Source organism: Erinaceus europaeus, chromosome 12 (assembly GCF_950295315.1).
Source record: "Erinaceus europaeus chromosome 12, mEriEur2.1, whole genome shotgun sequence".
Taxonomy (NCBI): Eukaryota; Metazoa; Chordata; class Mammalia; order Eulipotyphla; family Erinaceidae; genus Erinaceus; species Erinaceus europaeus.
Window position 1 is genome coordinate 60,645,759 of NC_080173.1, and position 12,720 is coordinate 60,658,478.

Consider the following 12,720-nt stretch of genomic DNA (forward strand, 5'->3'; position numbering starts at 1 on the left):
TGTGCCAGGGTTTGACTCTGGTCTGGGCTGCATGTATGGCAAGGGATGCATTCTGTCTGTTATCTCTCTCTCTCTTTTTAATCTCCAAAAATGTATTTATTCATTAATTTTTTTTGAATAACAACAGAGACACTGAGAAGAATGGGAAGATAGAGAGGGAGAGACAAAGAGACAACTACATGCCTGCTTCACTGCTCATGAAGCTTTCCCCTTGCAGGTGAGGAGCTTGGGTATGGTACTATGTGCACTCAACCACAGTAAATTATCTTTTTAGTCAATTAATTGATTAGTTAATTTCTTTAACCAGAGCACTGCTCAGCCCTGGTTTATGGTGTTATGGAGTACTGAACCTGGGATTCTGGAGCCTCAGGCAAGAGAAATCTGTTTGCATAACCATTATGCTATCTACCACCCCCAGCCACCTTTTTTTTTTTTTTTTAGCACTGCTCAGCTCTGGTTTACAGTGGTGCAGGGAATTGAACCTGGGATTTGGAACCTCAGGCATGAGTGTTTCTTTGCATAACCATTATGCTATATACCCCCAGTAAGTTATCTCTCTAGTCCTCCTTTTTAACTTTCTTATAAAACCCAGAATTTGGAGAAAATATCAAGGAATCCAACAAAAATCTGTACCTGTTAGACCTCTTTGCAGATAGAAGTAGACATCCCATAACTCCAGGTCAATAAAACATAAACAGATGTTGAATGTGCTTGTTGCTTGATAAGTTTAACCCTGTTTTTCTTTTTTTAGAATTTATTTATTTACTTATTCCCTTTTGTTTCCTTTGTTGTAGTTATTATTGTTGTTATTGATGTCATTGTCGTATAGGAGAGAAATGGAGAGAGGAAGGGAAGACAGAGGGGGAGAGAAAGACAAACACCTGCAGACCTGCTTTACCACCTGTGAAGCAACTCCTCTGCAGGTGGGGAGCCGGGGGCTTGAACTGGGATCCTTACGCTGGTCCTTGCACTTTGTACCACCTGCACTTAACCGGCTGTGCTACTGCCTGACTCCCTGTTTGGCTTTCTACTCTGGGTGAGTTCACTCTCCTTGTCTGGGGCTTACACACACAATTTGGAGCTGCAATGGCCATCTTGTAATGAAAAGGCAAGTTCAGAGACAAACATCATGAAATAAATCCAGAACAGAAATATAGGCAGGTACCTGGGACACAGATGGTGTCTTGGAGCTACTATGTAAGGCTGAGCCATCTTCCTCCCAACTATAAACTGCAAGAAAGAAAACAAGTTTACCTACTATATTTTGTGTGTGTGTCATTGTGCACGTGTGTGCATGCGTGCATGCGTGTGTGTGTGTGTGTGTGTGTGTGTGTGTGTGTGTGTTTCACACAACTTCCTGGAGAAATGTTGGTTTATAAAACAGTTGTTAATTTGTTTGGCTTTGTATGTTAACTCTCTTTTTAGTCACCAGGTTCCAGGTGTCATCAGGATGCCGGCCAGACTTCCCTGGATTGAAGACACCACCAATGTGTCCTGGAGCTCAGCTTCCCCAGAGACCCATCCTACTAGGGAAAGAGAGAGGCAGACTGGGAGTATGGACTGACCAGTCAACGCCCATGTTCAGCGAGGAAGCAATTACAGAAGCCAGACCTTCTACCTTCTGCAACCCTCAATGACCCTGGGTCCATGCTCCCAGAGGGATAGAGAATGGGAAAGCTATCGGGGGAGGGGGTGGGATATGGAGATTGGGTGGTGGGAATTGTGTGGAGTTGTACCCCTCCTACCCTATGGTTTTGTTAATTAATCCTTTCTTAAATAAAAATAAATAAATAAATAAAATAAAATAAAAAATAAAACAGTTGTTGTCAGGAAGGGGATACAGTATAATGGTTATACAAAAGACTTTCATAACTGAGGCTCTGATGTTCCAGGTTTAATCTCCAGTACTACCATAAGCCAGAGTAGAGCAGTGATCTGATCTCTGTCCATATCTTTCTCTCTCATTAAAATTAAATAAATAACTAGGTTTTTTTCCCTGAGCCTGAAATCTGATATGCAGGTGGAGCCAAGTTATTGTCTGGGGAGATGATACCATGGCTGGAAAAAGGACCAGAAAGCTGGATCAGGGAAGAGAATAGTTCCCAAATATGGGAAAAGGGTATAAATATTGTTGACTGTAAACCCCATTGATTTGATCTGATCTGGGGCCCATATTTAGCTTAGAAGCCTATATGACCTCTGCATCCTTGTAGAGACCTCACATTCTGTGTCATGAGTAGGAACGTTCCAAGCTCTCCCAATGTCAGGACCCATCTTGCTCAGGTGTAACATAGAGTGTGTTATCCAGCCTCCCCTTCAGAGGATGGTAAATTCTCTACCATTGTTGATCCAAGTTGAGGGCAAGGTCCAATGGGGTCCACAAAGTGGTCTGTTTGGTTATTCCTGATATAGATGACCAGTAACACTGGAGAGAGGGATCTATTTGTGGTATAGGCCCACCATGTCTGTTTGGGAATCTCAGGACTCCCCGAATAGGGCCCTAGCTGATGGTGTGGCTTGATAGTGACTAAAGAGTCATCCTGAAAGTATGCCAGTCTCTTGCCCTTATTCAGCTTTTACAGTCCTTGCTTTTATGAGGATAGCTTGGCAGTGAGTAAGGGAAATATAATAAGGATAGGTGAGGAGGCTAAGTCTAGCCACAGCCCCTTTGGAATATAACTAAAATATGTCTACTAGCTATCTACAGAATGGAGACCCCCCAACTCTTCATCTGCACTACTCCAGCCTTTTGGTTCATGATTAGTCAACAACTTGTTTGGCTTTATATGTTAAGTGTCTTTTCAACCACCACCAGGTTCCAGATGCTAGCATGATGCCGACCAGACTGCCCTGGATAGATGACCCCACCAGTGTGTCCTGGAGCTCTGATTCCCCAGAACCCTGCCCCACTAGGGACACAGAGAGGCAGGCTGGGACTATGGATCTACCTGTCAATGCCCATATTCAGAGAGGAAGCAGTTACAGAAGTCAGACCTCCCACCTTCTGCATCCCACAATAACCTTGGGTCCATACTCCTAGAGGGTTAAAGAATAGGAAAGCTATCAGGGGAGGGGATGGTATGCAAAGTTTTGGTGGTGGGAATTGTGTGGAGTTGAACCCCTCTTATCCTATGATTTTGTTTCCTTTTTATAAATAAAAAATAAAAAGGTTCAACAATTAAATAAATAAAATATTAAAAAAGGATAACTGTCATAACTGTATGGTTTCTTGTTTCCCCAGGATAGATATCAGCATACCAAACCCTCCACCAACTTGCTAGCTTCTTTTACCATAGGTCTTTTGTTGTTATTTATTTTTTTTAAGTTATGACCAAGTGAAATTTATTTTTTAAAAATAAACTTTATTTGATAGAACAGAGAAGTTGAGAGGTAGGGGGGAGATAGAGAGGGAGAATAGAGCTACCTGCAGCACTGCTTGGACCTGGCCCTTTGTGCATGATAATACATTCACTTAACCAGGTGTGCCACTACCTGCCCCCCTCAAGTGAAATTTCTATCTGATATGTTAACTTTCAAGAAATTTAAAATTCTATCTTAAAAATAAGCTTTATGGGGAAGACAATTGGAATTCTTTTATTATAGAAATAAAATGCAATGCAAAAATTTAAAAAAAGTCTTTGAAACTAATAAGTTTAATCTGTGTCACATTGTTAACATTCCAATCACAGTGGTAAGTTAATTATTTTTTACATTTGGGGAAAATACTTTGTTAATATGTCCCAACAACTAGGAATTCAATACATCACCATATGCCTACACTGAAGCCATTTGTCACAGTTTATGCTCCTTCTAGAAAGTGCAAAACAGAGCTTGACTTGAAGAAGCACCAACATGGGGATAGTTACTTGAAATATCAGATGGAAAACATGCTCCAAAGTGGAGATGCACACGCATATTGTGAAAGAAAAGGACTCAAACCCTCTGTTTAATTTTCCTTTGCAGCTCCGTGATCAACGACAATGTCACACCACAGTTTGTTTGTTTTTTTCCAGAACAAATCCTGTCACAAGTTACTTAATTATAACCAGTCTGGGTGTAAAGAGAGTAGAAGATATCAAAAAATAAAAGATGAAAGGGTCAAAATGATTGATCTGGAAGGACCTTGGGAAATTGTTAGCTAACATCAATGCTTTTCTTCTGTGGAGAAACAGGTGAGGTCTATTGCCTTCCAGGAATCTAGTGACTTGGTTATAATGAGAACCCACATCAGTAACCCCCATGCTGTGCTTCAAGGCTTCTTCTCTTTTGTTGGAGGTATTGAAGGAATAGATCCTATAGGAAGAGTGGGCTTTAAAAATGAACAGAAGAATTTATCCTTCTGTGTAATGTAAATAAGTAAGTAGCTCATGAAGAAATTCTTCTAGAACTTTTAGCAATATGAAGATCAAGTTCAAACTTGAACAATTATTGCTTCTTATTTAAGAAAAAGAGGACATTTCTGAGACTAGGATCTTACTCCCACTTATGCAGATCAAAACCTAAGGTTAGGATTGGGAAGACTGAAGAGAAAGCATTCTCATTTCATTTATTAAAAATTTTACTTATTTATTGGATAGAAACAGAGAGAAATTAAGAGGAAGGGGAGAAAGAGGGAAAGAGATAGAGAAATACCTGCAACACTGGTTTACTGCTTTACTGCTTGTAAAACTTCCCCTTGCAAGGAGAGTGGGCAGGGGCTTGAACCTGGGTTGTTGTGCACTGTAATATGTGCAGTCAACCACATGTGCCACCACGCAGCCCTCTAGTATTCTCATTTCACATAAAAAAAATCAAGTGCCAACATGGGGGGAGGGGAGGCAAAGCAGTGGTTTCTAAGGTGAATACAAAAAGATATGTATAAAACACTTAAACTTTATAAATATATGCATATCTCCATGTGTCATAAGGCACATAAACATACGCACTAAAACTTTCTTCACCAGAAGGAATTCATACTTATAGTAAGTTGACAGTGATGAGTTTAGAAAATAGCTTTACAATTTTTTCTGCTTTATATCTTTATGGTTTTCAACCACCAAGTTTCAATTGCTACCATCATGCCAACCTGACATCCCTGGGCAGACGACCTCACCAATGAAAGAAGGAGAAGGAGGAGGAGGAGGAGGAGGAGGAGGAGGAGGAGTAGGAGGAGGAGGAGGAGGAGGAGGAGGAGGAGGAGGAGGAGTAGGAGGAGGAGGAGGAGGAGGAGGAGGAGGAGGAGGAGGAGGAGGAGAAGGAGAAGGAGGAGGAGGAGGAGGAGGAGATGGAGGAAGAGAAGGAGAAGGAGAAGGAGGAGAAGGAGAAGGAGAAGGAGAAGGAGAAGGAGAAGGAGAAGGAGAAGGAGAAGGAGAAGGAGAAGAAGAAGAAGAAGAAGAGGAAGAAGAAGAAGAAATTGTTCCCTTATCTAAAACTCTGGGTTTTCCCCCTGAGAATGTATCTAAGTTTTTATTTTATTTTATTTATTAATGAGAAAGGAGAGAGAGAAAAAACCAGACATTACTTTGGTACATGTGCTGCTGGGGATTGAATTCGGGACCTCATTCTTGAGAGTCCAGTGCTCTATACACTGCACCATCTCCCAGACCACTCTAAGTATTTATTTTTTTCTAAACAACTATCAGATTATTTGTTTTTCTCCATTTTCTAATTGCAAATAATTTTCATGATATGAATATCTTTCTCACTTCAGATTTCAAATTCCACTGCTATGTGTCCACTAAAAGACTTGTGCAATTTTGAACCCTCCTTTAGAACAGCACAGTTTTTTCTTCCTTGATTCCTTTCATTCTTCCAAATCAAGTCCCATCTTTCTATTATTTCCTGACCCTAGCAGCCCATCAACATTATAGATGAGTCCACCAAGGTGAAGATGTGCCAAACTCCAAAGCATGAGATCCCAGTGTGTGCCTAGTGTTTAAATAATGATTTTTTAAAAATAATTTATTTCTTTATTGGGGAATTAATGTTTTACATTCAACAGTAAATACAATAGTTTGTACATGCATAACATTCCCCAGATTCCCATTTAACAATACAACCCCCACTATGTCATTCATCATCTTTCATGGACCTGTATTCTCCCCACCCAACCACCCACCCCAGAGTCTTTTACTTTGGTGTAATACTCCAATTCCATTTCAGGTTCGACTTGTGTTTTCTTTTCTAATCTTGTTTTTCAACTTCGGCCTGAGAGTGAGATCATCCCGTATTCATCCTTCTGTTTCTGACTTATTTCACTCAACATGATTTTTTCAAGGTCCATCCAAGATCGGCTGAAAACGGTGAAGTCACCATTTTTTACAGCTGAGTATTATTCCATTGTGTATATATACCACAACTTGCTCAGCCACTCATCTGTTGTTGGACACCTGGGTTGCTTCCAGGTTTTGGCTATTACAAATTGTGCTGCCAAGAACATATGTGTACACAGATCTTTTTGGATGGATGTGTTGGGTTCCTTAGGATATATCCCCAGGAGGGGAATTGCAGGATCATAGGGTAGGTCCATTTCTAGCCTTCTGAGAGTTCTCCAGACTGTTCTCCACAGAGGTTGGGCCAATTGACATTCCCACCAGCAGTGTAGGAGGGTTCCTTTGACCCCACACCCTCTCCAGCATTTGCTGCTGTTACCTTTTCTGGTGTATGACATTCTCACAGGAGTGAAGTGATATCTCATTGTTGTCTTGATTTGCATTTCTCTGACAATCAGAGACTTGGAGCATTTTTTCATGTGTTTCTCGGCCTTTTGGATCTCTTCTGTGGTAAATATTCTGTCCAAGTCCTCCCCCCATTTTTGGATGGGGTTATTTGTTGTCTTGTTGTTGAGTCTGGCAAGCTCTTTATATATGTTGGTTATTAAACTCTTATCTGATGTATGGCATGTAAAGATCTTCTCCCATTCTGTGAGGGGTCTCTTGGTTTGGGTAGTGGTTTCTTTTGCTGTGAAGAAGCTTTTTAATTTGATGTAGTCCCATAGGTTTATACTTGCCTTAGTCTTCCTTGTAATTGGATTCGTTTCATTGAAAATGTCTTTAAAATTTATGCAGAAAAAAGTTCTGCCAATATTTTCCTCTAAGTATCTGATAGTTTCTGGTCTAACATCCAAGTCCTTGATCCACTTGGAATTTACTTTTGTATTTGGTGAAATACAGTGATTCAGTTTCATTCTTCTGCATGTTTCAACCCATTGTTTCCAACACCATTTGTTGAAGAGACTCTGCTTTCCCCATTGAATAGTCTGGGCCCCTTTGTCAAAGATTAGATGTCCATACGTGTGGGGCCTCATTTCTGGGCTCTCAATTCTATTCCACTGGTCAGTGTGTCTGTTCATGTTCCAGTACCAAGCAGTTTTGATGACAATGTCGCTATAATACAGTTTGAGATCTGGGAGTGTGATGCCTCCGGTTCTGTTCTTTTTTCTCAAGATTGTTTTGGCAATTCTAGGTCTTTTCTGGTTCCAGATAAACATTTGTAGCATTTTTTCTATTCTCCTAAAAAATGTGCTTGGGATCTTGATGGGGATAGCATTAAATTTGTAGATGGCTCTGGGTAATATATTCATTTTGATGATGTTAATTCTTCCAACCCATGAACATGGAATATCTTTCCACTTCTTTGTGTCTTTTTCAATTTCTTTGAGTAGTGACTCATAATTTTCAGTATACAAGTCTTTCACTTCTTTGGTTAGGTTTACTCCTAGATATTTTATTGTTTTTTTGCTATAGAAAAAGGAACTGATTTCTGGATTTCAATTTCTTCTAACTTAGTGTTTGCATAGAGGAATGCCACTGACTTTTGAATGTTAATTTTATAGCCTGACAGATTACTGTATTGCCTGATGATTTCCAAAAGCTTCTTGCTGGATTCCTTAGGTTTTTCCATGTATACTATCATGTCATCTGCAAATAAGGAGAGTTTGACTTCTTCTCTTCCAATCTGTATGCCTTTAATTCCTTGCTCCTGCCTGATTGTTATGGCAAGAACTTCCAACACTATGTTGAATAGTAATGGTGATAGTGGGCAGCCCTGTCTAGTACCTGATCTGAGGGGAAATGCTTCCAGTTTTTCACCATTGAGTATGATGTTGGCTGTAGGTTTGCTATATATAGACTCCACTATCTTCAGGAATTTTCCATCTATTCCCATTTTTTCTAGTGTTTTGATCATAAAGGGATGTTGTATTTTGTCAAAGGCTTTCTCTGCATCTATTGATATGACCGTGTGGTTTTTGGTCTTGCTTTTGTTGATGTGGTGGATCACATTGATTGATTTACGTATATTAAACCAACCTTGCATGCCTGGGATAAACCCTACTTGGTCATGATGAACAATCTTTTTGATATACTGCTGTATCCAGTTGGCTAGAATTTTGTTCAATATTTTCGCATCTATGTTCATCAGAGATATTGGTCTGTAGTTTTCTTTTTTGGTTGTGTCCCTGTCTGCTTTTGGTATCAGAGTGATGTTGGCTTCATAGAAGCTGGCAGGGAGTATTCCAGTGTCTTCAATCTTCTGGAAGACTTTTAAAAGTAGAGGTATTAGTTCTTCTTTGAAAGTTTTGTAGAATTCATTTGTAAAACCATCTGGTCCAGGACTTTTATTTTTGGGAAGATTTTTGATAACTGTTTCAATTTCATTAGCTGTGATGGGCCTGTTCATGTATTCCACTTCCTCTTTACTTAGTTTTGGAAGTTGGTAGGTATCTAGGAAATCATTCATTTCTTCCAGGTTCTCTAGCTTGGTGGCATATAGTTGTTCATAGAAGCCTCGCATGATATGTTGAATTTCTGCAGTGTCTGTTGTGATTTCTCCTCTTTCATTTACTATCCGATTTATTTGGGTCTTCTCCCTTTTTTGTTTTGTGAGTCTGGCTAAAGGTTTGTCGATTTTGTTTACTTTTTCGAAGAACCAACATTTACTTTCATTGATCTTTTGTATGGTTTTCCTATTCTCAATGTTATTTATTTCTGCCCTAACTTTAGTGATTTCTGTCCTTCTGGTTGCTTTAGGATTCCTTTGTTGTTCTTCTTCTAGGTCTTTGAGATGTGCAATCAGGCTGTTTATTTGTGCCTTTTCTTGTTTCCTAATGTGTGCTTGTATAGCTATGAACTTCCCTCTTAGGACTGCTTTAGCTGTGTCCCAAATATTTTGATAGCTTGTGTCTTCATTTTCATTGAACTCTCAAAACATTTTGATTTCTTTCTTGATTTCCTCTTTGACCCAGAAGTTGTTAAGAAGTGTACTGTTGAGCTTCCACATTTTGGCACTGTTACTAATTTTTTGTTGATTGTTAAGTGTTAGTTTAATTCCACTGTGGTCTGAGAAGATGCTTGGGATGATTTCAGTGCTCTTGAATAGGCTGATCCATCTTTGTGGCCTACCATATGGTCTATCCTTGAGAATGATCCATGTGGATTTGAGTAAAATGTGTATTCCAGTTTCTTGGGATGAATGACTCTGAAAATGTCCAATAGTTCTAGTTTATCTATCTTTTCATTTAGCTCCCTTATGTCTTTACTGATTTTCTTCCTGGATGATCTGTCAAGTGGAGATAGGGGGGTGTTGAAGTCCCCTACTATGATTGTAACTGTTAATATATTGCTGTAGCTCTTTCAGTAGAAGTTTGATGTATTTAGATGGCTTCTCATTGGGTGCATAGATATTAATAATTGTTAAGTCCTCTTGATTGACTGATCCTCTGAGCATTAAGTAGTGTCCATTCCTATCTTTTTTAATCTTATATATTTTAAAGTCTATCATGTCAGATATGAGAATAGCTGTTCCTGCCCTTTTTTGTGGGCCATTGGCTTGAATGATAGTTTTCCATCCTTTCACTTTAAGTCTGTGTTTGTCTTGTTGGGTTAGGTGATTTTCCTGTTGACAACATATTGTTGGGTTGTGTTTTCTGATCCATCTTCCTACTCTGTGTCTTTTAATAGGTGAATTTAGGCCACTGACATTTATTGACATCAAAGATTGAAGATATTTTAACGCCATTCTTGTAGAGTTTTAGAGTGTTTTGATATATGTCCTATTTGTGGTGGTCTGGTTGTTTATAGGAGACCTTTCAGAACTTCTTTCAGGGCAGGCTTGGTGATGGTTGCTTCCTTCAACTGTTGCTTTTCTGAGAAGGTTTTGATGCTTCCATCTAGTCTGAATGACAATCTAGCAGGATATAGTATTCTTGGTTGAAAGCCTTTCTCATTGAGCACTTGATAGATATCCTGCCATTCTCTTCTGGCCTGTAGTGTTTGTATGGAGAAGTCTGCTGCTAATCTTATGGGTTTTCCTTTGTAGGTGACTCTTTGTTTTTCTCTTGCAGCCTTGAGGATCCTTTCTTTATCCTTATTCCTTTCCATTCTAAGTATGACATGTCTTGGTGTCTTTAGGTCTGGGTTAATTCTGTTTGGGACCCTCTGGACTTCTTGAATCTTTATGTCTTTGGTGTTGTCTAGACTAGAGAAATTTTCAGCTATTATGGCCTGGAGAATGCTTTCTTCCTCTCCTTCTCTTTCTTCCTCTGGTAAGCCAATAATGCGTATATTGTTTCTTTTGAAGTCATCCCATAGGACTCTGTTGTTGTTTTCAACATCTCTTAATCTCTTTTTGAGATCTCTTACTTCTTTTTTAGTTGTCTCTAATTCATCCTCAATCTTGCTAATTCTGTCTTCAGCCTCATAGATTCTATTCTCTCTGCCCTCTGCTGCTTTCTGGAGTTCATCTATTTTGTTGCCCTGCTCTGATACTGTTTTAGCTTGTTCAGCTAGTTGCCTTCTTAGCTCAGAGATTTCAGCTTTCAGCTCTCTAATAACCATGAGATAATTAGAATTTTCTTCCATATTCTCATTTGTTGTTCCTGCAGTTCTGATTACATTTTTTCAAATTCTTTACTCACTCCTGTTATTATTTCCTTAGCTAATGTTTGGATGTTGAAATCGTTGTTTTGTGCTTTACCCTCTGGAGGACTTTTAGCTGGACTCTTGTCCTGGTTCGAGTCTACAATATTTTTTCTTGTTGTTTTAACCATTTTATATATTATGTTATGAGTTCCCTTTATCAGTACTTTTCAAATTATTGATCACTATTGCCTGGATTGACTTGTGTCTAAGTAATTTAATTAAAGGGTTTACCATGGTGGAAGTTAACAGTTTTTTTTCAATCCCTGAGTTGGAGCTCAGTGGTGTAAAAGCCTCTTTTTTTTCTTCCCTGTAGGCTATGGGAGCCTGAGGGCTTTTAAACTGTCAATAGGCTTCTTCGCTTAATCACTGACTCCTGACCAAGAGATAAAGCAGGGTGTGGCAGAGATAATCCAGTGGTTATGCAAAGAGACTTTCACAGCCCCTCAGCTATGCCACCGAGGTATAGGTCTTCTCCTGAGTTTCCTGGTTAGATCTCTGTCCCCTGGTGTCCCTCCCTGTTGCTGCTCCAGATTCTGAGGGTAGTAGCAATGGAGACTCAGAGTTGCACTTGGTGAGTCTCTGGGGAGTCCTTTCCTCCCTTCAGCTGTCCCCTTGTTGTGGAGCAGACTGGAGGTGGTGTCTCCACTGATAAACTGTTGAACTGTTAGCAGTCACTTAATCTCTCCTTAGGCCCCTCTCTCCTCTCTGTCACCATCCACGCGTGTTTGTACTCACAGGTGATTTACTGGGTTCCTGTGGTCATTCTAGTCCTGTCTTGTTTCGGTCCGGGTGGTCTCCTTTGGTATTCCTAGTTGATCCAGGAGAGGAGAGGAGAGGAGAGGAGAGAAAGCGATCTGCTGCTCGTAGCTCCGCCTCCGGAAGTCGAATTCTAAATAATGATTGAGTACAGAGACACCTTGAACAACAGTAATATGTAGACAGCTTCTCACTATCTTGGGAGAATGTGAAATAGCTATAATCTTTCTCAATCCTGAGGCCGCAAACCCCTTATATGAAATATTGATAGCCCAAGAGGGTTAAAGGTAAAATGAACAGAAGTAGATAATAAATGTTTTCTCACTTACAAGATCACAGCCAGTAGTGTTCTCAAGGAAGATGAAGTAATGAGAAAAGACTGCTCTTCATAATCTTGAGCATGACTCAACTGTGTCTGCCCTCTGGTTCTCAGAGACTTTTGCCCTATTCAAGAGGACTGTGTTAATCAAGAGAATTGTGTCACTTGAGAGGATTATGTAATTTGGTGCTCATCAACATTAAAGACAGTCAGAGACAAATATGAAAGTGTGGCCCTTCAGAATCAGCTCGATGAATCACCCTGTTACTTTGCATAGATATTGGATAGTATCTACAGCCATACCACCCCTAACACATCTGATCTCGTCTGATTTGGGGTGGTTATGGAATTTCAATGTAAACTTGAAAACTCTAGGTCCTGTGAATCCTATTCTGTTAGCTGAAAGTTTTATGTAAGACAGCATGAAATTCATGTCCCTAAAATTAGAATAATACTTGATCCATCTACAAATTTTCAGGCAGATTGAAAAGATGTGGCCAATATTCATTAAATGATATTTGGAGTGCCTACGTGATCTTGGGGTGGGGCGGGGGATACACTTGGCTGTTTTATGATTAATTCTGAGCTTTTTTTTTTTTTGTTAGTTTGTTTCAAATTACTAGGTCTGTTTTTGGACTCTGTTTTTGTTTGTTTGTCTTTTGTTATTTGTGCCTTGCTTTCCTTTAGAGAGTTGAGTTTCTCAGGCCTAGTCTTCCGAATCATCCTTTACATCCAATGTAGCAAAAT

General features: G+C 39.6%; 1 long non-coding RNA gene across 2 annotated transcripts in view; it reads right to left on the reverse strand.

The window, feature by feature from the left end:
* LOC132541733 (uncharacterized) overlaps positions 1-12,068 on the reverse strand; it is a 68,341-nt gene extending 56,273 nt beyond the window's left edge. For both annotated transcript variants that reach the window (XR_009552831.1, XR_009552830.1), the window contains exons 1-2: positions 11,984-12,068; positions 1,166-1,230 (exon numbers count right to left, since the gene is read on the reverse strand). This is a non-coding gene — a long non-coding RNA (uncharacterized LOC132541733). The remainder of the gene's footprint in view (positions 1-1,165; positions 1,231-11,983) is intronic.
* Positions 12,069-12,720: the final 652 nt, after the last annotated feature.